At 42.4% G+C, this 23,922-nt stretch overlaps 1 long non-coding RNA gene and 1 pseudogene across 1 annotated transcript in view; one reads left to right on the forward strand and one right to left on the reverse strand.

Annotated features, from left to right (window-relative positions):
• The first annotated feature begins 2,640 nt into the window (after positions 1–2,640).
• The window catches only part of LOC140911567 (uncharacterized), a 29,667-nt gene continuing 8,385 nt past the window's right edge, over positions 2,641–23,922 (forward strand). Inside the window, exons 1-2 of the long non-coding RNA XR_012159046.1 lie at positions 2,641–2,817; positions 6,821–6,866. This is a non-coding gene — a long non-coding RNA (uncharacterized LOC140911567). The remainder of the gene's footprint in view (positions 2,818–6,820; positions 6,867–23,922) is intronic.
• On the reverse strand, positions 3,272–3,411 carry LOC140912186 (U1 spliceosomal RNA; annotated as a pseudogene).

The raw sequence follows: 23,922 nt of genomic DNA on the forward strand, positions 1-23,922 counted from the left end.
GACAGTTGAGTAGAGTGAGGCACTACCAGCAATGGGGCTGCCATGTGCTCAGGACAGATTAGAGAATTTGAACACAGAGTGGAATATCATACCACGAATTAATGAAGATTTGACTTCAACTTCTTTTTTTATCATCACTAGTTGCTCGACCCAATCTTTATGCTGTTTTCTGGGATGAAAGAAGTAGGAATTCATCTCTTGCTACTCCCAGTCATAACAGCTACGGTTCAGTGTTCTTTTTCATCATTGAATAGAATTTTGTGTTCTGAAAGAAGTCCTCTTCTGCCTGATCATGTGAATGAACTAATGAGCATATCAGTTGAAGGAATGGAAGTACCGGACCCACAAGAAGCCACTAAAGATGAACACATTTATTCAAGAAGTTCATTAATAGAGTTGTGCAAAATTATAACAAGAAACCAAGAAGGATGTAGATGTAGTGCTTCACAGAAGGCTTAAGTAGCTAACTTTAATTTTGTGTGATGATTTTAAAACATGAGTTAAATCTAATAAAATGGTCATGAAACATTTTTCTGTTTTTACTATGGTGCTATACAGCCCACCTTCACTCTCACAGTCTCACTCCTCATCGGCCCTGACCCCAAATTTCAATTCCTGGGGAAAACACTGCAGCCAGGACTGTTGGATGACAACTAGCTCTGAAGACCTGGCCAGTGACAGCAGCAGTATGGCACTGTCATAAATATGAAGGGAAGGGTAAACACCTTTTAAATCCCTCCTGACCAGAGGAAAAACCCTTTCACCTGTAAAAGGTTAAGAAGCTAAGATGACCTCGCTGGCACCTGACAAAGGACCACTGAGAAGACAAGATACTTTAAAAGCTGGAGTGGGGGGGGGGGGGGGGAACAAAGGGTTCTCTCTGTCTGTGTGATGTTTTTGTCGGGACTAGAGCAGGAATGCAGGTTAGAACTCCTATAAAGGGCTAATAAGCAATCTAGTTAGAGATGCGTTAGATTCTGTTTTGTTTAAATGGCTGAATGGAATGTATATTCCTCTTTTTGTAACTTAAGGTTTTGCCTAGAATGATTCTCTATCAGTTTTGAATGTGATTACTCTGTAAGGTATTTACCATCCTTATTTTACAGAGGTGATTCTTTTACTTTTTCTTCAATTACAATTCTTCTTTTAAGAACCTGATTGCTTTTCCATTGTTCTTAAGAGCCAAGGGTTTGGATCTGTGTTCACCTATGCAAATTGGTGAGGATTTTTATCAAGCCTTTCCCAGGAAAGGAGGTGTAGGGTTTAGGAGGATTTGCGGGGGGAGGAAAGATGTTTCTAAGCAGGCTCTTTCCCAGTTATATATTTGTTAGATGCTTGGTGGTGGCAGCAATAAAGTCCCAGGGCAAAAGGTAAAATAGTTTGTACCTTGGGGAAGTTTTAACCTAAGCTGCTGAAAATAAGTTTAGGGGGGTTTTCATGTAGGTCCCCACATCTGTACCCTAGACTTCAGAGTGGGGAAGGAACTTTGACAGGCACTGAGGGTGGCATGCCTTCAGAGCTGGGTGGCCAAGGAGCAGAGGCTGATGGCTGGGAACTCAGAGATGCTGATGCTGTGAACTACTTTCCTGACCATAGTGCCCTGCGTAGTGAACTCCCACCCAATAAGTCCAGTCCTGTCTACAGCTTCCCTCTCACAGTTGCTTAGTGTAGTTCAAACCTCTCCCTACTTGAGGCAGTGAGTTGACCATAAACTAAAGTTTAGTGTTCTCTACAAGCATAGGCGTGGCATTATATAACCTCCATAAAGTGTCACGGGGGGAGCTGTACAGAGTAGGGCAGTGGGCACTTCCTTGCCCCGCTGTTGGGTGGCTGAGCAGGAGCACTCCGCAACCCCTGCTTGAGTCATCGAAAGCCCGCAAGGTAAAGTACCTGCCAGTGGCTGAGGGCTAGGCAGTCCCTATAGCAGTGGTTCTCAAACCTTTGTACTGGTGCCCCCTTCCCACAGCAAGCCTCTGAGTGTGACACCGCCCCCCTTATAAATTAAACTTTTAAATATATATTTAAGGCTATTATAAATGGTGGAGGTGAAGCAGGGTTTGGGGTGGAGGTTGACAGCTCGCGATCCCCCATGTAATAACCCCCCCCCCGGTTTGAGAACCCCCTGCCCTACAGCCTCCGCCCTCCGTTTAAAAGTTGCTGAAAATCTTGCTGAGGGGCTGGAGGATGGGACTGGGTCGCACAGCCGCACCCCTTCTCCAGCCTGGCTGCTCAGAGGAGGGCGGTGGTTCCTCTCTTGCCCCTACTGGGTGCGGTGAGGAAGCCCAGCAGCCCCTTAAACTCTTCCATCTCCGCCATTGAGATTTCTCGGGGGGAGGGGGGTTCGGCGCTGTCTCGCTTCACAGCGACTTCCTTCGCGGCGCGGAAAGCGTCGCCTCCCGCTTCTACCACGTGGGGAGGGAAGGCTGGAGAAGTAGGAGGCAGAGCAAACCCGGCCAGCCCCGTACCTCCTCTTCCCCTTCCCCCAACGAGGAGCAGGAGCAGAGGCCGGTGCTCCGGGCTGCTGGAGGGGCGCGCACGCCGCCTCCTGCAGCGGGGGGAAGAGTTTGGGCGCGTGCGGGCTGTGGAGGGACGGTGGGTGTAAGTGGGGGAGAGGACAAGTGCCCGGGGGTAACAGGGAGGGCAGTGGCAGAGGCATGAGAACACAGTGCGTGGTAGTGGGGATGAAAGGAAAGGAGAGCTGCGGAGAAAGGGGCAGAGCCAACAACGGAGCGCCCAGGAGAAGGCGGGCGGGAGCCGCACGTGGCTCGCAGCGGGCAGGCTGCGAAGGGAAAGAAGGGAGTAGAAGCAGCCGCCCTGGTGAGTACACAGCGTGAAGGTGCTAACAGAGCACGGGGCAAGTTGTTAGTAAAACGCCCTGGGCCGGCCCTGCTGCACAAAGGGCATGGGAAGCTGATTTAAAGAGGGTCAGCTGGCGACTCCCCTTTCTGACAGGTTCGAGCGGGCGTAGGCAGCTCAGTGCTGCCCGCGCTGGCATAGTGGGTGAGGCCCTGGGGAGGAAGAGTGGTGGGAGATGGTGCTGTGCTGCGCAGTTCTAGCCAGCACAAATTAAAGCAGCGTGGAGGTTGCTTCAACTTGCACCAAGGCCTAGCCTGTAGCTGCCCTCAGGCGCAGTGTTATGGAAAGCTCTCTATGCCTTTCCCCACTCCCTTCATGTGCGCTGAGTACAGCTCAAGTGCTTCTGAGGATTTGGCTGTCCCCGAGGATCTTGGCAAGTTTGTGTGTGTGTTGTGGGGGTGGTTCCCTGGCTCTGGTATAACTAACCACAAATTATGCAGTCGAGTTTCACGCATTTGGGGAAATCGCAAAGGTCAGCACACCCGCAGTGCAACGGATGAGCCTCACCCTGGGAAAACCACCTTCGTGATCATGGGATCTCCCCTGCCTAATTCTTCCCTGGGGATACTGCTAAATCAAATCACCCTTTCCTGGTTTACTTTAATTTGTAGATTTTTATTTTTTAAATATTTTTGAATAGCTACTTCAGTGTGTTTCCTTGGAATGCATCAGATGAACTAAATAGTAGTTGGTTGGCTGTTAATTAACAGGAGAGTATATAACAAGTTCACTCCCCTACATAGGATTATTCTTTTTTCTTGCATACTGTTCTGTTTTCTGTGGTGTTCAAAAGCTAAAATGTAGGCTGCTATAAAATTGGGGGAGGGAAGGAAATGGGTTTTTTTTTTTTTTTAATTATTCAGAACAACAAAACCCAACCCTGTGTATAGCCAGAGACTTCTCACCAAGAAAGATTAAAAACTTTCCATGTGGAAAACTGAGATAATTACATTCACCTCCTTTGTATAGTCTTTTGATAATTTCTTATGGTGCTGTGCTCTGTAAGTGCAAAACATTATATATTGTTGCATGAGTGTTATACTTACAAAATTCCTAAAGAATTTCATATAATAAAAAATGACTTAGTAACATCAGTATATTGGGGATAAACACATGGTGTTAACGAGCAAGGCCTGGAATTCCCTCTTTCTCATATATCAGAGGGGTAGCCATGTTAGTCTGTTGTCCACAAAAACAACAGAGTCTGGTGGCACCTTAAAGATTAACAGATGTATTTGGGCATAAGCTTTCATGGGTAAAGAAACCTTCTTCAGATGCCTGGACATTACAGAGCAGATTTATTTGGGATCTGTAATTTTCACTCATGAATCTAAAGAAGTGGGTTTTTTACCCACAAAAGCTCAATCTTTAAGGCACATGTGGCCAACCTGTGGCTCTGGAGCTCTTCATAAGTTAATATATTTCAGAGTAACAGCCGTGTTAGTCTGTATTTGCAAAAAGAAAAGGAGTACTTGTGGCACCTTAAAGACTAACCAATTTATTTGAGCATAAGCTTTCGTGAGCTACAGCTCACTTCATCGGATGCATACTGTGGAAACTGCAGAAGACATTATATACACAGAGACCATGAAACAATACCTCCTCCCACCCCACTCTCCTGCTAGTAATAGCTTATCTAAAGTGATCACTCTCCTTACAATGTGTATGAAAATCAAGGTGGGCCATTTCCAGCATAAAACCAAGTTTAATCAGTTAATATGCGGCTCCTTGTATAGGCACGGACCCCGGGGCTGCAGCTATAGATGCCAACTTTCCAGTGTGCTGGGGGGTGCTCACTGCTCAACCCCTGGCTCTGCCATGAGCCCTGCCCCCACTCCACCCCTTCCCACCCCCTCTCCTGAGCCTGCCATGCCCTCGCTCCTCTCTCCCCCCACCCCCCGCCTCCTGCATGTCATGAAACAGCTGGTCGGGGGGGGGGGGGCAACGCTGACCAGTGCAGCTGCCACTGGGTGGAAGGTGCTGGGAGAGGGGGAGCTGATTTTTTGGGGGGGGGGGACCTGCTGACGTATTATTCTGGCTCTTGGGCAATGTACATTGGTAAATTCTGGCTCCTTCTCAGGTTCAGGTTGGCCATCCCTGCTTTAAGGTGCCACCAGACTCCTCTTTCCCGTGGAGAAGAATGGAGTCCAGTGCTCATGAGAGTGGGTAAATATTAGGCTGTAAGCTCTTTAGAGCAGGGACCTCTTCTTTGTAACACATGATTGGCACTATGCAATCAATAACTAAGTTTCTGATAGCATTATTAAAGTAAACATCTTTGATTTTCCTGGAAGTAGTAGGAACCACACTTCTTGGGAGAATCTACTTTCAGGAATTCAGGTTTCAGAGTAGCAGCCGTGGTAGTCTGTATTTGCAAAAAGAAAAGGAGTACTTGTGGCACCTTAGTCACAGTATGCATCCGATGAAGTGAGCCGTAGCGCACGAAAGCTCATGCTCAAATCAATGGGTTAGTCTCTAAGGTGCCACAAGTCCTCCTTTTCCTTTTTCAGAAATTCAGACTATACTTTGCAACACCAGATGGCACTGTTGTGTTAAGTTATTTTATTTAAGGAGTGAGGGTGAGACTGCAACATAGAATATTAAATTTGTTCACTTTGTTTGCGGTTCTTCCAGTGTGTATGCATAGTTTCCCTGTCGACATAAGCTGTCTCTTTTGCATGCGAGGGAATAAATAATCTGTAGTATTTAGAATAAATTTTAGACATACAGTAGTCTTCTAAACTTTAATAGTTGTGACTGCATATTCTTGGAGAAAAGGAATATATTAGATACCTTTTCTTTTCTTTTTTTCGTTGCCTTCTCTTATTCTTCTTGGGGAGATACCACATTCAGTCATAAAGGATGGATAGGGTACTTCACATGGTCAAAACTTCTATTTTCTTCAAAGGGCTTGGCAGTAATTCTGTCTCGAATGGCTAATTCCAACCTCATTAATGTTGGTGAGCTGGTCTAAGAATACCTTTATAGAGCGAGAAAGAAGAAACCCTGAAACAAAGATTTGAGGGTTGTGGTGAATAATCAGCTGAACCCTGAGCTCCCAGTGCTACACAATGGCCAAAAGGGCTAGCTAATGTGATCCTGGGATGCATAAACGGGGGACACTTGGCTAGGAGTAGAGAAGTTATTTTTCTTCTGTTTTGCATTGGTGTGATAGACTACCAGTTCTGGTGCCTACAGTTCAAGAAGGATGCTGATAAATTGGAGAGCATTCAGAGAAGAAGGTTCATGAGAATGATTAAAGGATTACTTTATAGGTACCTACATGGGGAACAAATATCTGATGATAGGCTCTTGAGTCTAGCAAAGAAAGGTATAACATAACACACAGGCTGGAAGTTGAAGCTAGAAAAAATTCAGACTGGAAATACAGCATACATTATTTTACAGTGAGTGTAATTAATTGTTGGAATTAATTTACCAAGGCCAGTGATGGATTCTCCATCACTGACCATTTTAAAATCAGGATTGGATGTTTTTCTAAAAGATCTGCGCTAGAAATTATTTGGCAAAATTCCATGGCTTGTGCTACAGAAGGGCTAATGAGATGATCAGAATGGTCCCTTCTGACCTTGGAGTCCGCGAAAAGACTATCAACCACAGTCCTGGATTAATCTTCTTTCAGTTCTTTTGTGAAGCATTTTTACTTTAGAAACAATTAAGGAGGCAAATGGAAAATAAATTTCTGAGAGCAGGAGACGTACATAGGCTTTTCTCATTTCACCTTGAAGTGCTCCATGTTCTGGCTAGGTGAAAACGTAAAAAACAAAACAGAAGTCCTACAGCAGTTGAGCGAATAATATTTATATTGCTGTCAATCCCTTAAGCATGAGAGTAATTTTTAGTCATGCAGTACTTGTGTACCACTTTTTATTGTTAAGTGCTTTACAAATATTAACTATTGCACCACCTGTAAAAGTACAATGTATTATGCCTGTCTTTACAGATGTGGAAATGGAGTCAGAGTGGTAAGACTTGGAGAGAGCCATATGGTAAGTCAGTGGTACAGCTGGTATTAGAATTCAATAATTCTTCTCTCCCAACCATGTATGTTTAATCCTCTGGATCATGCAGGTTCCTGTGATATTTTAACCATGGTGATGCTAATTAAAAAGTTTTCTGAACTGTTCCTTTGTACCATAACTTCCTTTAATACCGCTTTAAAAGGTATTTATGTGAGGGGTGTGTGTGTTAAAGAATGGAGTTGATCCAGTCTTAGCCCGTGTGATTTATAAAATGTCAGGCTTTTTTTTTTTTTAATGTAATTAATCTGTGATGAATAGTAGTGGTAAAAACCAAACCAAAATATGGGTGTAAATTGCAACAGCACAAACTCAAAGCATCATTGGTTGTAGTGAAACAGTAATTTCAGCAACCATAACCTAGAAATTAAAGTAAAACAAAATATAGTTCCTGCCAACAATTCCTGTACCTCAAAGGAAATGACATTTTATGGCGTAAACCAACAACAGCCATTCACTGTATTATGTGAAATCAAGGCTAACCCACAGAGTGAAGTGTGGGTTTCCCATGGGATTTTTGGGTAACCTTATATAGAATTTCATTTTGCTTACTATTGGATGCTTGAGTGGTCATTCTGACAGTTTTTACTCTGATTAAAATCTCCTCATTTCTTCCAGCTATCAATAATATGCTCTTAGATATAGTAAGGATGACCAGAAACACACTTAAGTTTTGGCAGCTGGAGGCCAAACATCTCTGTTTACACTCGCTTGTATCTTGTCTGAAATTAGATTACTGGCTTTTTGAGGAAGGGACTTTTCCTTCCTATATGTTCATACAGCACCAAGCTAAATAGGGCCCCATTCTTGACTGGGGCCTGTGGGTGCCATGATACAAATAATTATTTATTCTCATTAATCGGAGTTGTGGGTGCTCAGCAACTCCAAGAACCAGGGCATCTCCATTTAACCAGAAAACAGAGATCTGATTTTTTCCATACTGAGCTGTTGGCTGACCTTGAAATCATTAGGTCATTAAACAAAACTAATTCTGTCCTGACACACAACTTTCTAGCATTCATTTATGTTTTACTGTCTACTTTGCTAATATATCTGTTCTATGTGGCATCATTCCAGAGACATCGTAAACAAATTTAACTTTCCCAGGATAAAACAGTATTAACAAAACCATCTTGTATTACTATAATCTCAGCAATATGGTAGTTAACAAACAGAATTGTGACAGGTATAGGCAATCGACCCTTCTATGGCTGTTTGCTGAGTTTGTATCTATTTCCCTTTTTATATTAGGGGAGCCTTACTTTAGCTACTAATAGTAATAAACCATTTTCTATAACTGTTTACATCTCGGAGTCTTAGCATGCTGTAGAGATTAAATTAATGCTCACAATATCCCTGAGAAGGAGGTAGGTAAGTAGGATTATACTCATTTTACTGTGAGCCACAGAGAAATAAGATAATTGTGGGGGGGGGGGGGGGGAGGAGATTTTGGAACAACACTCAACAATCCTGACTTCCAGTCTCCTGATGTAAATTCCAGGAATATATTCCCTCCCTTTGAATGTGATTTTTTTTTTTAAACCAATACTATTTTTAAAAGAATTTACTTTTTCCTTTAAAAAATGGTTTAGAACTGTATTGTTAGCCCATTAAAATGGGTCATTTCATGGGAAAGGTAAGACTCAAGCTGTGTAATTCCCAAGTCTGTCCAGGGAGAAGAAAATAATGTACTCATCAAATTCAGTAAAATCTATATAGAGATCTGTAAAATCAATGTAAGTAAATCTGAGAATATTTCTCCATATTAGAGGATATTAGTGGGATGGAATAAATTAATTCTACATCAGAACTGTAGTTTATATTGTTACAGCAGTGGCCAGCAGGCAGTGCTGTTGCACATAGTCTTGACATTCTTTTTCTTTGCATTTAAACAAATTAATAAACCTTGGAAGAAAATGCTGTGGTCTTGGTGAGTTTTCTTGGGAGAGCTGTGGAAAATAGCAAGAGAGTTTGCTCTCTGCCTTGATTTTTCTAACTAGTGTCAGTTCTTGAGGTAAAATTACTCCCTGCATACTGGGCTTTATGTTTTGGCTGAAAGCTTGGAAAGACGGCATTGCCGGCGTGCCATTAGTAACCACCTTTGTTTAAGGATCAGTGTGTATATACAGTGTAAAATAAACAAGTTGTACTAAGAATATGTGCAGACTCCACATCGCTGATTTCTCCTCTGATGGCACGCTGACCCATCTGTTTCTCTTTCTGTTTTGTGATCTAGAGAAATGCATTCTTAATCCTCTGGAAAGATTGGTACCTGCCCTGCTTGGCGCTGGCAGCCTAGAAAATGCTGTTTGTGTAACTGATGAAGCACTGCTGTGTGCAGTTCTTAGGAAGCGGATAGTTGCTAGACTCTCTGGATGATGGTCTTTGTATTTTGTTTAAATTTACCTCATGGATTGGCAGAAAATCTCACCGTGGAAGCAGTATGCCTTTATCTCCACCTCCATGGAGTTATTGCAGTCCAAAGTTTAGATCTAAATATCCCTTTCTCAGTAGTTTAGTCCTTCAAATGAGAATTGTTTCTGTAGCTGTACTTCAGTTCAACTGAAATCTGAAATAAAAACTAGTCAGTTACCAGATATGTAACCAGTCTTGTACATAAGGCTTTTATTGTACCTGGTTCATTAAATTGTTGTCATGGCTGATCTAGGGAATCCAGAGAAATGTGATTGACAGGCTTCCGTCCTGTTTCTTTGGAAGTTGGTAGAAGAGTAAGAAATTGTTTTAGAGCTGACTCTAGGAGAGAGAATGTCTCCTGGAAATGTGACTGCTATTACTTAAGCTACTGCCAAGGTGGATAAAAATCCATTTTTAAAATATTGAGTTTATTTGATTTATTTTTAAAAATATCCTTTAAATACACCTATTTACAAATGCACTATTTGAAATTCACATCCCCTGTTAAGGCCTACGCTTATTTACTGACTCTCTCTCTCTAAAAAATACAGTGTGTGTGTGTTTGTATATATACTATACAATATTAAAATCATTCAAGTAAAATACAAAAAAAAATTAAGTAGTACGTGTTTTCTGACAAAAGTTTTAAAGAAAGTCAAGTCACTGAACTGATGGAAGTCACTGGCTATGCTCCTGGAACCAGTTTGCTGAGTGCTAAACCAGTTTTTGACAGCAGTAGTATCTTCTGCAGAGAGAATATTTTCTTCATTTCAGTTTATTCAACTAGTTCAGTTCAATGACTAGTTCATTACAATTTAAGAAACCAATGGGGAGTTGACGAAGCAGAAAAAGCTTGTTTTCCCCTTCCAATCTATGAATAAAAACTAGGGGCGAGAAGATGACCTACTACTTCTGAAATCTTGAAGTACATGGTGACCAGATACAATTAGTTCACTGTACTACACTAACTGTCTAATAAATCAGTTTTACATGCAAAACATGTTTGATAAAAGCTCTGGATACATAAGAGAAAAAAGTTCATAGTTTTTAAATAAAAAGAAATTAAAATGCAATATTTGTGTATGTTTAATTGAATATCCATGCAAATAGAAATTAACATATTTTTTATTAATTTTTATTAATTTTATTATAAAAATTAATCATTTAGTAAATAAGAAATTTCATTCACCATTTTCTAACATAAACATGTAAAAATTTAAGAATCTGAATACATGTAAGGTAAGCTATATAATTGGTTAAATAAATGTGTATAGATGCATTATATCCTCCTGGTTAGCAAAAAGAAGCACCAAGTTTTAGTGGAAAGACTAGTTGTAAATCAACATCTTAATAGTTACCAACCGATTGGAATAAACCTTTCCTTGGGAAAATAACTGAAGTACAAATACAAAACACAATTAAAATTGATTTAAATCAAGGTTTCCTGCTTGCTGATTTAAATCATGATAAAAATAGTGATTTAAATCCTTTGGTTTAAATCTGTTTAGCCTGACTTCTATGTATGAGACTACATAATAGATTAAAGAATGAAAGAAGTAATATACCTGTTATAAAGGGGATTTAATTCTGAATTTGTATTAAACAATATGCTCTGAATGACTAATATTTCATTAATTAAAGTCCTGTAAAAAATCAAGCCAAAAGAAGGGTTGAGGTATGTTGATAGAGAACTGTCCGCAGATTTATTCTACTGCTCCTTGTGATGTGCCTGTTCTGGGGAGAATTAAAAAACTTCACTTTCCACAGCTTCTAATCTAACTTTTTAAAGTTAATTTTAGGGCTCATGAAAAGGTTTAAAAAGTAAATGCATTGGACTTCAAAAGGCTACATACAGCTTGTTTCTCATTGTTTTCTAAACTGTTCCCTTTTTTTAAGGGATGATTTAGTTGTGGAATCTTTGACATCTCTTGCATTATAGAGGCTGCTGTTGTGGTTTTAATGAGCTTTTATCAGGAGCTTTCTCTTTTTTAAAAGGGAGTCTTTTTATTTCTGCTCTGAATCTTGGACACTGGAGAATTCTTGTTTTGTCTTTGGTCAGTTGCATTATCCTCTTCACTATTTATTATGTCTACATCAAAATAGAATCTGTATGTATTTTGTGTCTGGACATGTAGTTTTTCACTCTTAGGTGTGCCAAAAGAAACATAATAGATTCTCTTTCTGTATATAGCTTTCTGAGCTATTTTGGTGATGGCAGGCTGGATTGATTTTAAATCAAGGGAATTTTAAATCAGCGATTTAAATCACCAAATTGAGAGCCTTGATTTAAATGGTTAATTTTAATCAACTTTATCATTTGCACTTCAGTTTTTTCTAAAGAAAGGCACATTCTCATTGGTTGATATAATTATTAAAACATATTGATTTACATCTAAATAGAGGCTTTAACACTAGATTTGGTACATCATTTTGCTACCTAAGAGGTTACACAAAACTATATACCTTTATTTAGGAAAGTGTATAGCTTCAGATTCTTATTGTACATTTATAGTATGTTAGAAAATGGTGACTGATTAACTTTTGGCTCACTATTTGTATCCAGCTGCCTTAGGATGGTAACTAGAATTTAAACAAACACACAAAACCTAAACTTTTTTAAAACAATTCAGCCTTAAATGTTTTGGGTACATAAACTTCTCTTATCAAAATATGTTTCACATTTACAACTCAATGATTTATTAAACAGGGATTAATTGTAGTAAGTGAATTAAACTGATTTTTCCCAGGCTGACCTGAAATATTTTCAAATATGTCTAAATGAAAGTGATTTGGGCTTACGTTCCTACTCTTCTAAGTCTCTTGAAGACGAGAACAGTCTCCTACTTTACTTAAAGAAAAGGAGTACTTGTGGCACCTTAGAGACTAACCAATTTATTTGAGCATAAGCTTTCGTGAGCTACAGCATCCGATGAAGTGAGCTGTAGCTCACGAAAGCTTATGCTCAAATAAATTGGTTAGTCTCTAAGGTGCCACAAGTACTCCTTTTCTTTTTGTGAATACAGACTAACACGGCTGTTACTCTGAAACCTACTTTACTTAGGCTGTCCTTCAAACTTTTAAAATTAGCAGCCTTTAACGAAGCGTTTTTGGTAGAAGTTCATGAATTCAGCATATTTTGTTTTTTACTTAAATATTTTAAGAGATTATAATTTTAGGTCTTAACATATATTGTATTACTTTCAGGTTTCATTTTAAACAGGTTTATTTTAAAAAAGAAAAATGTATTCTGTAAAGAACAAAATTGAAAATTTTTTTTTTTTTAGTCAACTCTGTGGTAGGATTTTGTTTTTTCTGGAGAGGATTTCTTGATGTTTGGAGAGAAGCATATAGGGTTTTATCATCTCATAATATGCTTTTCCTTCTGGTTGAGCCCAGATACATAAAAGAAAAGAGGGAAGGAAGTTTCTAAATTGTTGTTTCTAAATTGATGTATTGACATTCTATTTGCCTTTAGTTAGCTACTCCAGTACTTGGTGACTGAAAGTTGCAGTCATCTGACAAAACCTGATAACAATTTCTAGGAGGCTAGTGTCCGCTTCTGGGCCAAACTTCTTCAATTATTAATAGCAGACATCTTTGTTGGTAGTTTCAGCAGAGTCCAAGGACTGAAAGGGATTTATCATGAGATTGAACTACCCTTTTAATCCTGGAAGAGTTTCCTTCTACGTTAGGTTTAGGAAATTCTGCCAAGCAGTAGGGGGAGCTTGCAAAGCTGCTGCCTTGACTCTGCCCATCATATGCTTGGTGTGTGGATATATAAGTGACTTTCATTTTTCGGGACCTCAATCTAGCACAGGGGTGGGCAGACTACGGGCTGGATCCGGATCTGGCCTCTCAGGGCTTTGGATCCGGCCCGCGCAATTGCCCCTCATGGTGCTGCAGGCCCTGCGCCACTCTCAGAAGTGGCCGGCACCACGTGCCTGGGGTGGGGCAGAGGGCTTCATGCATTGCCCTTGCCTCCAGGCACCGCCTCCCACCCCCGCAGCTCCCATTGGCCGGGAACAGGCAACTGCGGTCAATAGGAGCTTCGGGGGAGGTACCTGGAGGCGTGGCAAGGGCAGCGCGCAGAGCCTTGTGGGGGGGACCCCCCAGGGGCTGCGCAGGGACATGGTGCCAGCCGCTTCCCGGAGTGGCACCGCGTGGGGTCAGGGCAGGTATGCAGGAAGCTTTAGGTAAGCGGCGCCAGGTTGGAGCCCGAACCCCTCCTGCACCCTGCCCCCCAACTCCCTGTCCTGAGCCCCCTACCGCACCCACATCCCTCCTGCACCCAACTCCCTGCCCTGAGCCCCCTGCCTGAACGCCGCACCGCTCCTGCACCCCAATCCCTTGCCTTGAGCCCGTTCCTGCACACCGCACCCCCTCCAACACTCCGCACTCCCTCCCGCACCCCAACCCCCTGCCCCGGCTCTGCATACAATTTCCCCACCCGGATGTGGCCCTCGGCCCAAAAAGTTTGCCCACTTCTGATCTAGCATCTTTCAAGAATATAAAAATGTGTATATATAAAATAATAAAATTTGTGGTGGTTTCTGCAGAAGAATTTGTTTTATCCATAACCAAGCTATAAAAATGCTTGAGGTCCATTTTAGGTTTTCCTTTTTCACCGGCATTTGTCCCACAAGCTAGTATGGAAATATTTATTTTTTTTCCCTATTTAGCTTCAGTTGTGTGGGAATTATGCTCTTTGGATTATGTGGTTTGGCAATGCTCATTCCAAATGCTGGCCTATTGTAGTCTGCATTTTTCTTCTTCCTCTAGAATGTATCTTCTGCAAGAGCATATGTCCTGATCAAGATTAGCTTTGCTTTTGAATCTCTTGAATACAATTTTGGGTGTAACATTCTGTCTTTTCGCCTATTTCTGGATGTTCTCCAACTTCTTTCAATGAAGAGAATGCTATTAAGCATGCTGAATTTACATCAATAATTTGATAATGAGTAACCATATTCTTTTATACAATGTTCCATGAAGCAGGTGTTGTTTCTCATCCTATGAAAGGAGTCTAGACTGAGGAAGTGGTAGATGTAACCCACTTCAGAAGAAAACGAGATTGATGTGTGGTTAGTTCCATATTCTACAAACTCTTGTATTTTGAAGTGGGCACATTTGTTAAAACTTACATTGGTGTTCTCACCAGCTGAAAAAATTATTTGTAACTATCAAGTTTCCTTTCCAGCACTTTTCTTTGACTTCCTCTTGGCTTGACAACTGGATTCCAGGATGGCTACTGTGTTGCCAAAGACCAGCTGTACCAAGATGGAACGGGTTTTATTATTTTGTGGGATACTGAGAAATAATTTTCTTTGCATCTTGTGGCTAACAGACATAAAAGAATGTGTCTGTTTGGTTAAATGGATTTCTGGTGCAGTTAGCCTCTGCCATGTACTACTGACACCAATAGAGGTGCTAGACTAGAGGCTGTCCCAATGCAGTCCAGCTCTCAATGAGGTGTTGATATTGAGAAACTCTTGGTCCTGGATCTCTCTCTTTCTGTGTTTAGACAGTTCACAAAGGCACATTGTGAGGTCCTGGATCTCTCTCTTTCTGTGTTTAGACAGTTCACAAAGGCACATTGTGAGGACTTCATTTAGTTATGAGGACATGGAAATTGAGTTAAAAGATCGGAAACAAAGGGTAGGAATAAATGGACATTTTTCAGAATAGAGCAAGGTAAATAGTGGTCTATACTGGGACCAGTGCTGTTCAGTATATTCATAAATGATCTGGAAAAAGGGGTAAATAGTGAGGTGGCAAAATTTGCAGATGATGCAAAACTACTCAAGATAGTTAAGGCCCCAAAGCAGACTGCGAGGAGTTACAAAGGGGTCTCACAAAATTGGGTGATTGGGCAACAAAATGGCAGATGAAATTAAATGTTGATAAATGCAAAGTAATGCACATTGGAAAACATAATCCCAATTATACATGTAAAATGATGGGGTCTAAATTAGCTGTTACCACTCAAGGAAGAGATCTTGGAGTCATTGTGGATAGTTCTCTGAAAACAGCCACTCAATGTGCAGCGGCAGTCAAAAAAGCGAACGGACTGTTGGGAATCATTAGGAAAGGGATTGATCATAAGACAGAAAATATCATATTGCCTCTATATAAATCCATGGTACGCCCACTTATTGAATACTGCATGCTGACGTGGTCGCCGCATCTCAAAAAGGATATATTGGAATTGGAAAAGGTACAGAAAAGGGCAACAAAAATTATTAGGGTTATGGAACATATGAGGAGATATTAAAACGACTGGGACTTTTCAGTTTGGAAAAGGGACAACTAACGAGGGGGTATGCTATAGGTTTATAAAATCATGACAGATGTGGAGAAAGTAAATAAGGAAGTGTTGTTTACTCCTTCTCATAACACAAGAACTAGAGGTCACCAAATGAAATTGATATGCAGCAGGTTTAAAACAAATAAAAGGAAGTATTTTTTCACACAACGCATAGTCAACCTGTAGAATTCCTTGTAAGAGGATGTTGTGAGGGCCAAGACACCTAAAAGGGTTCACAAAAGAACTAGATAAATTCATGGAGGATGGGTCCATCAATGGCTATTAGCCAGGATGGGCAGGGATGGTTTTCCTAGCGGAATGGGCAACAGGGGATAGATCACTTGATGATTACCTGTTCTGTTCATTTCCTCTGGGGCACCTGGCACTGGCCACTGTCGGAAGACCGGATACTGGGCTAGATGGACCATTATTCTGACCCAGTATGGCCATTCTGATGTTCCTATGAGTAACATGAAATGCTTAGAGTTTTATAATCCTGAAATGTTGTATATGGTTCAGAAGGGGCCATCCCTACAAAGCTGGGTGGATAAAAATCAATGATTTAAAAAAAAATGTAAAAAAAATCAGATTTTTTTGAGAAAAAGTTTTTCCCTCAAAAAGTATATCTAAACATAGTTTTAATTAAGATACATTATAGCTCCGATATCTCATCATGGAATAGGGATTATTAATTCTGTAGAATGAGACAATATATTCATGTAATGTTTAAGAAAAGTTTTGTAAACGAGTTCCAATAGTTCATGGATTAGCGACCCAATCTTATGGGGTTCCAGGGGCTTCTGTGTAGATTATTTAGGTTAATCTTTCTGTCTACCCAATGGGACTCAGTGCTCAGTCTAGACGATACCATCAGAGATGCTTAGTTTTGCAGTTCTCAAACTGTGGATTTGTCTCTCCAGAGATAACATGCTTGTTAACAGCAAAAATGTTTTTAAATAAATAAATTAAATATATAGAAGTGAGAAATAACAGACCTCAACCCTATTGTCCCTCTTCAGATTTGTGTACGAGTCAATCCCTTACCTCTCTCTAAAAGTGCAAAGTTCCAGAAAGTTCAACGAATACAAGATTGTTGGAGGCAGAATAGATCTGGACAAGGGGAAGAAGTCTAGAGATAAATGTGAGAAGGGAGGGACAGGCAGTTAAAACAAAAGTGAAACTGTTTGAGCAGCATATTCCAGAAGTCTTTCTGAGTGTAGCCTTCATTGATTTTAGATCTACCATACCATTCTCTCACTAGAAGGGAAAACCTATAATGGCAGCACGCCATAAAAGAGACCCAGTTTGGGAATATTTTAATGAAGTTCCTCTACCTGTGAAGAATATGTATTAAGGTTATAACAACCAACAAGAAGGCACTTTTATGTAAAACTCCATAATTAAATCAAGTCTTTCTGACTAGTGATTTAAATCAAATCCACCCTGCTACAAAGCATTTGGAAGCGTGTTGGGCAACACAGTGTGCTTTTTTGCAGTTCGGCAGTAATAGCCCTGCCAGTAAGATAGTGACAAACAGAGCTAGAACAGCAGAAATTTTTGTCTAAACAGATTAGCCCTGAAATTCCACAGTTCTACCAAAAGATGGGCACTATTGATCTACTAGAATATCATGCAGCTAAGGGAATTAATTTAGAATTGAATTGCCATACTTAACTCTGAATTTCCCAGAGTTTCTCAAGCAGAAGGCAGACACTTAACATTGTTTTTAATATGTAGTTTCATTTGAATAGCTTACATATTTTTGGAAGAGGATTTAAAACTCCTCTTCGACCTAAATGAACCCCTCATTCTGATTACATATTGTTGACTAAATCTTTAATAGGATCATGGATTGTTGACCTGATAGACAGCTGGCCATGTACACAATCCTTTTGGAAGATGGGTTAAAAATGTACTGTGCATCAACAATGGCTGATTCTGAAGCACCATCTTGACCATAGTAAAAAGACTTTGTCCTAGTATGTTTTCTTTTAAATGATTATGCTCCATTAAAAACCAATTTAATTACTTTTTAATTGAATTTGTGAATGAATTCTTTTTAAACAGGCAAATTTAAAAAAAAAAAGAGCTATATAACTTTACAGTGGTTGAACCAATTATATATATTTGAATTTTGGGGAGAAAATCCCTACATAACTCCACAATGACCTTATATGCTCGCTTGCTTCAATGAGTTTTTACAGCTGTGTTACAAGTCTCTGACTATAGGGTTTTACATAGCCAAACATCCATTATTGTTTCCAATTACAGAAGGAATGGCGCTGTTCTAATTATGCTCTGTTCTCATCATCGCCAGTATAAGGATATGAAGCCTATAAAAGCTGGTGCCAGGATGGATGAATGAGCTGGGAAATCTTTAACATGACACTGTTGTTCTCCAAAGAGGGAAAAATGGGGGAAATGACTATACAAGTTTAAGTAGGCATTGGTGATGTAAAACCCACTAGTTAATCTTTTCACTGTAAAGCAAATACTAAGATAGAGACCTACACGGAAACTGTAGAGCAACCAATTAAAAACAGATTCCAGAAAGCTTTTTTTCTCAGGGGAAACCATAAATGCATGGCATGGTTTAGCAAACCAGGTCAGTGAAGCTAAAGCACTACCGTCATTGGAGAAACAATTAGCTGAAAAAATTGGCATCTTGAGAGTTGGGTATTAGATCTGTAGTGTAGAGAGACACTGACATTTTAAGTCAACCTTACAGCCATTGCAGTAATGTCCACACTATTCTCCTTGCGTCAGTGCTGTGTGTCCTCACAAGGAATGCTTCCACTGACCTCCGAGGGGCAGCGTAGGGAGCCTGGCTGCCCTACAGGTTCACAGGCTTCAGGTGGGCTGCCTGCTCCCCATGCCCTGCCAGGAGCAGAGAGGGAGCCACACATGGCTTCTCACCACTGGGAAGCGGGGTCCAGCTTCTCTGTTGGAGCCAGGTAGCCTTGTCAATTTCACAGCTTAGTGAGCCCTGAAATTGGCAAGGCTGTGGGGCTCCCAGAGAGCGGGGGACTGCTTGGGCTTCTCATCCTGACTCACAGCTGGGTGTTGGGTCCAGCTATCCAGGGGAGCAGGGGCTTTCTTGTGGAGTTTGTTTTTTTTTCATGGCTCCTGCCATGAAATTGACAAGACAGCCAATGTAAGGGACGCAATGTCTACACAGACACTGTGTCGCCCTAACTACGCCAACATAAGCCTTATGTAAGCTTAAGCTTGTAAGCCTTATGCCATTCGTGGAGGTGGAGTTATGTCTGTGTAGTAGGGCACTTACATCAGTGGGAGGCAGGCTGTAATGTAAACACTGACGTAATTAGGTTGACATAAACTGCCTTATGTCAATTTAACTGTGTAGTGTAGACCAACCCTAAGTCTTGATTGGCCAAATACTTTTACTCATTTCCCCAAAATGTCTCTTGTAATTATTTATTTTACATAAGGTTTTACACCCCTGGGATGAAAGTGGGTCATGGGGCAGCTTAATTGAATATCACTTTTAAAAAAAACAATGTCAAAATGGACAAAACCATAGCTCACCACCAGGAAGACAGTATGGGTGTTGAAGTTATTGGACACTTTAGAGCAGTCAGACTTGTGTACAGTTATTGAGCTTCAGGGATATTAAGCATTCCTCTTCTAAGGCATGAGAACGCTTCAAGTGTAAAAGCAATGACATAAATATTGCTTGATGGTACTGAGTGCAACAAGGCTTTTGGGAGTGATCTACCTAGCCAGCTGAACAAGATACAAACCCATCGTAGCTGGGGGTAGAGCCGACTGGGGTGCAAGTGGTTCATGTGCTGAAAGGCAAACAAAAGAGTGAGTTTGTGTGCAGCATGTTGTTTTTTTGTTTGTGTTTTGTTTTAAACAAAAATCTCAAATTTTCAGATATAGAGAGGAACAAATTACTAGCCTTGTTGCATTTCAGATAAGCTTTCTTCAATAGCAAGAGAATTAAGGAAATCTGGCACCATGATTCCTCCAGTTCTACTTGTGACCCCATAAAAAGTATCCCTGAGTGTTCTTGCAAATAAATCCTACTGACTTGCTTTGCTGGTATGCATGACCCTTTATTTTTGAACATCCAGGTAAACAAGCTTTTTATTTACAAGAAGGTTTCTGGCATGCAAAGGTTTCCCAAAAATGACAGTAGCACAGTATCTGAGAGTATATGTTCTGGTGGTCCTGTCAAAGCAGCTTTTATTTTGAATAATTTATCCATAAATAATTTGGGAAAAGAGAAAGGCCTACATTTGTTAGATAAATTATTTGCAATGAGTAATCCAACCAAGTGGGTTAGAGGAAGAAGTTGGTGTCCACCAGGACATGTAAACCAATTAAAATGTATTGGAAAAAGAGCTGCAAACAAACAGTCATGTCAAACTGTGAACTGAAGCAAAAGCCTATGTCCAATACAGATGACCTAGGCAAGGCTGAGAGCTTCTTAACAAGACTTTGATCCCTAAGCCTTTTTGCACCCATCAACCCTTAACCAGGGGGTGGGCTACCTAGGAAGACCAGGGCTTTAAAAAACCTGCTCCTTAGTGACCAGAGGCGTTGTGAACAGGAATGGCTAATGGGAGTTTTGCGAGGGAGTTTACACAGGGAGTGTGTGTGTGTGTGTGTTTTGCAGGGGCTAGATACTTACCATTCTTTAAACTTAAAACCCAAAACACCCCCTAATAAAAAAGAACAACAAAAGAACGAGCTTCAGGAGTAAAAAGATAATGCAGGCAGAAGTTCAGCAACAGAATGGGGGGCTGTCCAGTTTATTGCACCCAACGCAGCATGTACGAATACCTGCCCAGTCATAAAAATAAAGGGAAGGGTAAACACCTTTAAATCCCTCCTGGCCAGAGGAAAAACCCTTTCACCTGTAAAGGGTTAAGAAGCTAAAGATAACCTCGCTGGCACCTGACCAAAATGACCAATGAGGAGACAAGATACTTTCAAAGCTGGAGTGGGGGGGAGAACAAAGGGGGTCTCTGCCTGTGTGTTGCTTTTGCTGGGACCAGAGCAGGAATGCAGGTCAGAACTCCTGTAAAAAGTCAGTAAGCAATCTAGTTAGATATGCGATGGATTCTCTTTTGTTTAAATGGCTGTGTTGTGAATCTGATTATCCTGTAAGGTATTTACCATCCTGATTTTGCAGAGGTGATTCTTTTACTTTTTCTTCAATTTAAATTCTGCTTTTAAGAACCTGATTGCTTTTTCATTGTTCTTAAGATCCAAGGGTTTGGTCTGTGTTCACCTATGCAAATTGGTGAGGATTTTTATCAAGCCTTCCCCAGGAAAGGGGGTGTAGGGCTTGGGGGGATTTTTGGGGGAAAGACGTTTCCAAGTGAGCTCTTTCCCAGTTATATTTGTTAGACGCTTGGTGGTGGCAGCAATAAAGTCCAGGGACAAAAGGAAAAATAGTTTGTACCTTGGGGAAGTTTTAACCTAAGCTGGTAATAATAAGCTTAGGAGGTTTTTTCATGTAGGTCCCCACATCTGTACCCTAGAGTTCAGAGTGGGGAAGGAACCTTGACATTCGGTGCAAGGAGCTCCTGGCCCTCAGAGACCGTGTACAGGCTTTGTAAACCAGAGTGGCTGAACTGGAGGAGCTAAGGGAGACAGAGGTACATAGATGAGATTTTCCGGGACACAGTAGAACAGTCCCACACCCAGTCTGACAGCCTCTGTGCTATTGAGGAGGATAAACATCTCAGGGAAGAAGAACATACAGCTGGAGCAGAGGGAAATGATCCCATAGTTGGGACCAGTGGTGAGCTGGAGCCAGTTCGCGCGAACCGGTTGTTAAATTTTGAAGCAGTTTTAGAACCGGTTGTTAACCCGCTTCCCTGCAGGGGGTGCTGAGGCTTTGATGGGCTCCGGCCCGGAAGTGATGTAATTCCTCCTCCAGCTGCCGGGGGCGCTGCGCTGTGGGAGCCATGTGGGTTGCTGCCTGGCCCTGGGCACAAGCCCTCTTGCTGCTCCCGTGGCCCTGGGGCTCCCAATGCTGCCTGGTGGGGCCTGGGCTGTGTCCTGCTGCTCTCCCCGTGAGTACCCACCACCCTGCCTGCAGCCAGCCTCTGCCGCACCCCCTGCCTGCAGCCAGCCCCTGTCTCCAGCCACACCCGCACCACCTGCCTGCAGCCAGCCCCTGCCGCACACACCCCCTGCCTCCAGTCACCCCAGCACCCCCTGCCCTGTCTCCAGCCAGCCCTGCACCCCCTGTCTCCAGGCACCCCCGAAGCCAGACCCTGCCTGCAGCCTGCCCCTCTTTCCAGCCACTCCCGCACCCCCTGCCCTGTCTCCAGCCAGCCCTGCACTCCCTGCCTGCAGCCAGCCCCTGCTGCATCCCCTGCCCTGTATCCAGCCAACCCCTGCTGCATGCACCCCCTGCCCTGCCCGCAGCCAGCCCCTGTCTCCAGCCCTTGCTGCACCCGCTGCCCTGCCCGCAGCCAGCCCGTCTCCAGCCAGCCCTGCACCCCCCTGCCCTGCCTGCAGCCAGCCCCTGCCCGCAGCCAGCCCTGCACCCCCCTGCCTTGCCTGCAGCCAGCCCCTACCTTCAGTCAGCCCCTGCCCTGTCTCCAGCCAACCCCGCACCCCCTGCCCTGCCCGCAGCCAGCCCCACACCCCCTTGCCTCCAGCCAACCCCACACCCTCCTTTCTCCAGCCAGCTCTGCACCCCTTGCCCTGGCCTGCAGCCAGCCCTGCACCCCCTGCCACCAGCTAGCCCTGCCCCACGTCCCTGTCTCCGGCTGGCCCCGCTGGTGCCCTGCAGTTCCCAGGGCAGTAACCCTGCACACCTGCTTCAATGAGGGGGGCAGGGAGCAGTTGGGACCCACACATGTGCACACCCTAGGGTGACCAGACAGCAAGTGTGAAAAATCAGGACCGCTGGTGGGGGGTAATAGGAGCCTATATAAGAAAAAGACCCCAAAATTGGGACTGTCCCTATAAAATCGGGACATCTGGTCACCCTAGCACACCCCCAGGGAGTGGTGGGGACCTACATATGTGAAACGGAGCTCATTTCTAGTTCAGGCCCATCTTTTTAAAAAAGAACTTTAGGCAGGGTTAACATATATCTGTATTTTCCCGGACAGGTCAGGCTTTTTGGTTCTTAAATCACCGTCCGGGAGGAATTTTTAAATTTCCTCCTGGGAAAATACGGACGTATGGTAACTGTTACAAAAAATACATACTGGGGCACATCCCTTAAATCAGAACTTTTTATAGGGAACCGGTTGTTAAGATTTTGGCAGCTCATCACTGGTTGGGACCCTTCTTCCAGATGATGTGGTGTCTTCTTGCACTGGATACCTTTCCAGGGGAGGGAACTCCCATTATTAGGAAGAGAGAGGTATTAGTAATGGGCTATTCGATCATTAGAAACATCGATAGCTGGGTTTGTGATGACTGGAAGAACTGCCTGGTGACTTGCCTGCCTGGTGCAAAGGTTGCAGATCTCTTGAGACATCTAGATAGACTTATGTGTAATACTGGGGAGGAGCCGGTGGTCGTGGTATCAATGTAGGTACCAATGACATAGGGAAGGATAGGAGAGAGGTCCTGGTGGCCAAATTTAGGCTGCAAGGTAAGAGATTGAAGTCCAGGACCTCTATGGTAGCATTCTCTTAAATGCTTCCAGTTCCACGCACAGGGCCGCTTAGGCAGAACTGTAGGGTCTCAGTGCGTGGATAAGAGAATGGTGTAGAGAGGAGGGATTTAGATTTATTAGGAACTGGGGAAACTTTTGGGAAAGGGGGAGCCTATCCAGGAAGGATGGGCCCAATCTAAACCAAAATGGAAACAGATTGCTGGCACTTAAAATTAAAAAGGTCATAGAGCAGTCTTAAAACTAAGGGCTGAGGGAAAGCCGACAGGTGGGGAGGAGCACGTGGTTCGGACAGAGACATCCCTTAGGGGAGGATTGATTAATGGAGAAGAAGATGGAAGATGATAAAATACGGGTAGGATCTGATGAAAAACAGTCAAATGAAAAAGTCTCATTCAATTACATCATGTAATGGCAGACAGCAAAAAAGTGACAAGTGTTTAAAGTGCTTATATACAAATGTTAGAAGTCTAAATAAGATGGGTGAACTAGAGTGCCTCATATGAGGATAAAATGAGGATATTGATATAATAAGCATATCAGAAACTTGATGGAATGAGGATAATCAGTGGGACACCATAATACCAGGGTACAAAATATATCGGAAGGAGAGAACAGGTCACGCTGGTGGGGGTGTGGCACTATATGTGAAAGAAAACATAGAATCAAATGAAGGAAAATCTTAAATG

This window comes from Lepidochelys kempii, chromosome 5, assembly GCF_965140285.1.
Source record: "Lepidochelys kempii isolate rLepKem1 chromosome 5, rLepKem1.hap1, whole genome shotgun sequence".
Lineage (NCBI taxonomy): Eukaryota > Metazoa > Chordata > Testudines > Cheloniidae > Lepidochelys > Lepidochelys kempii.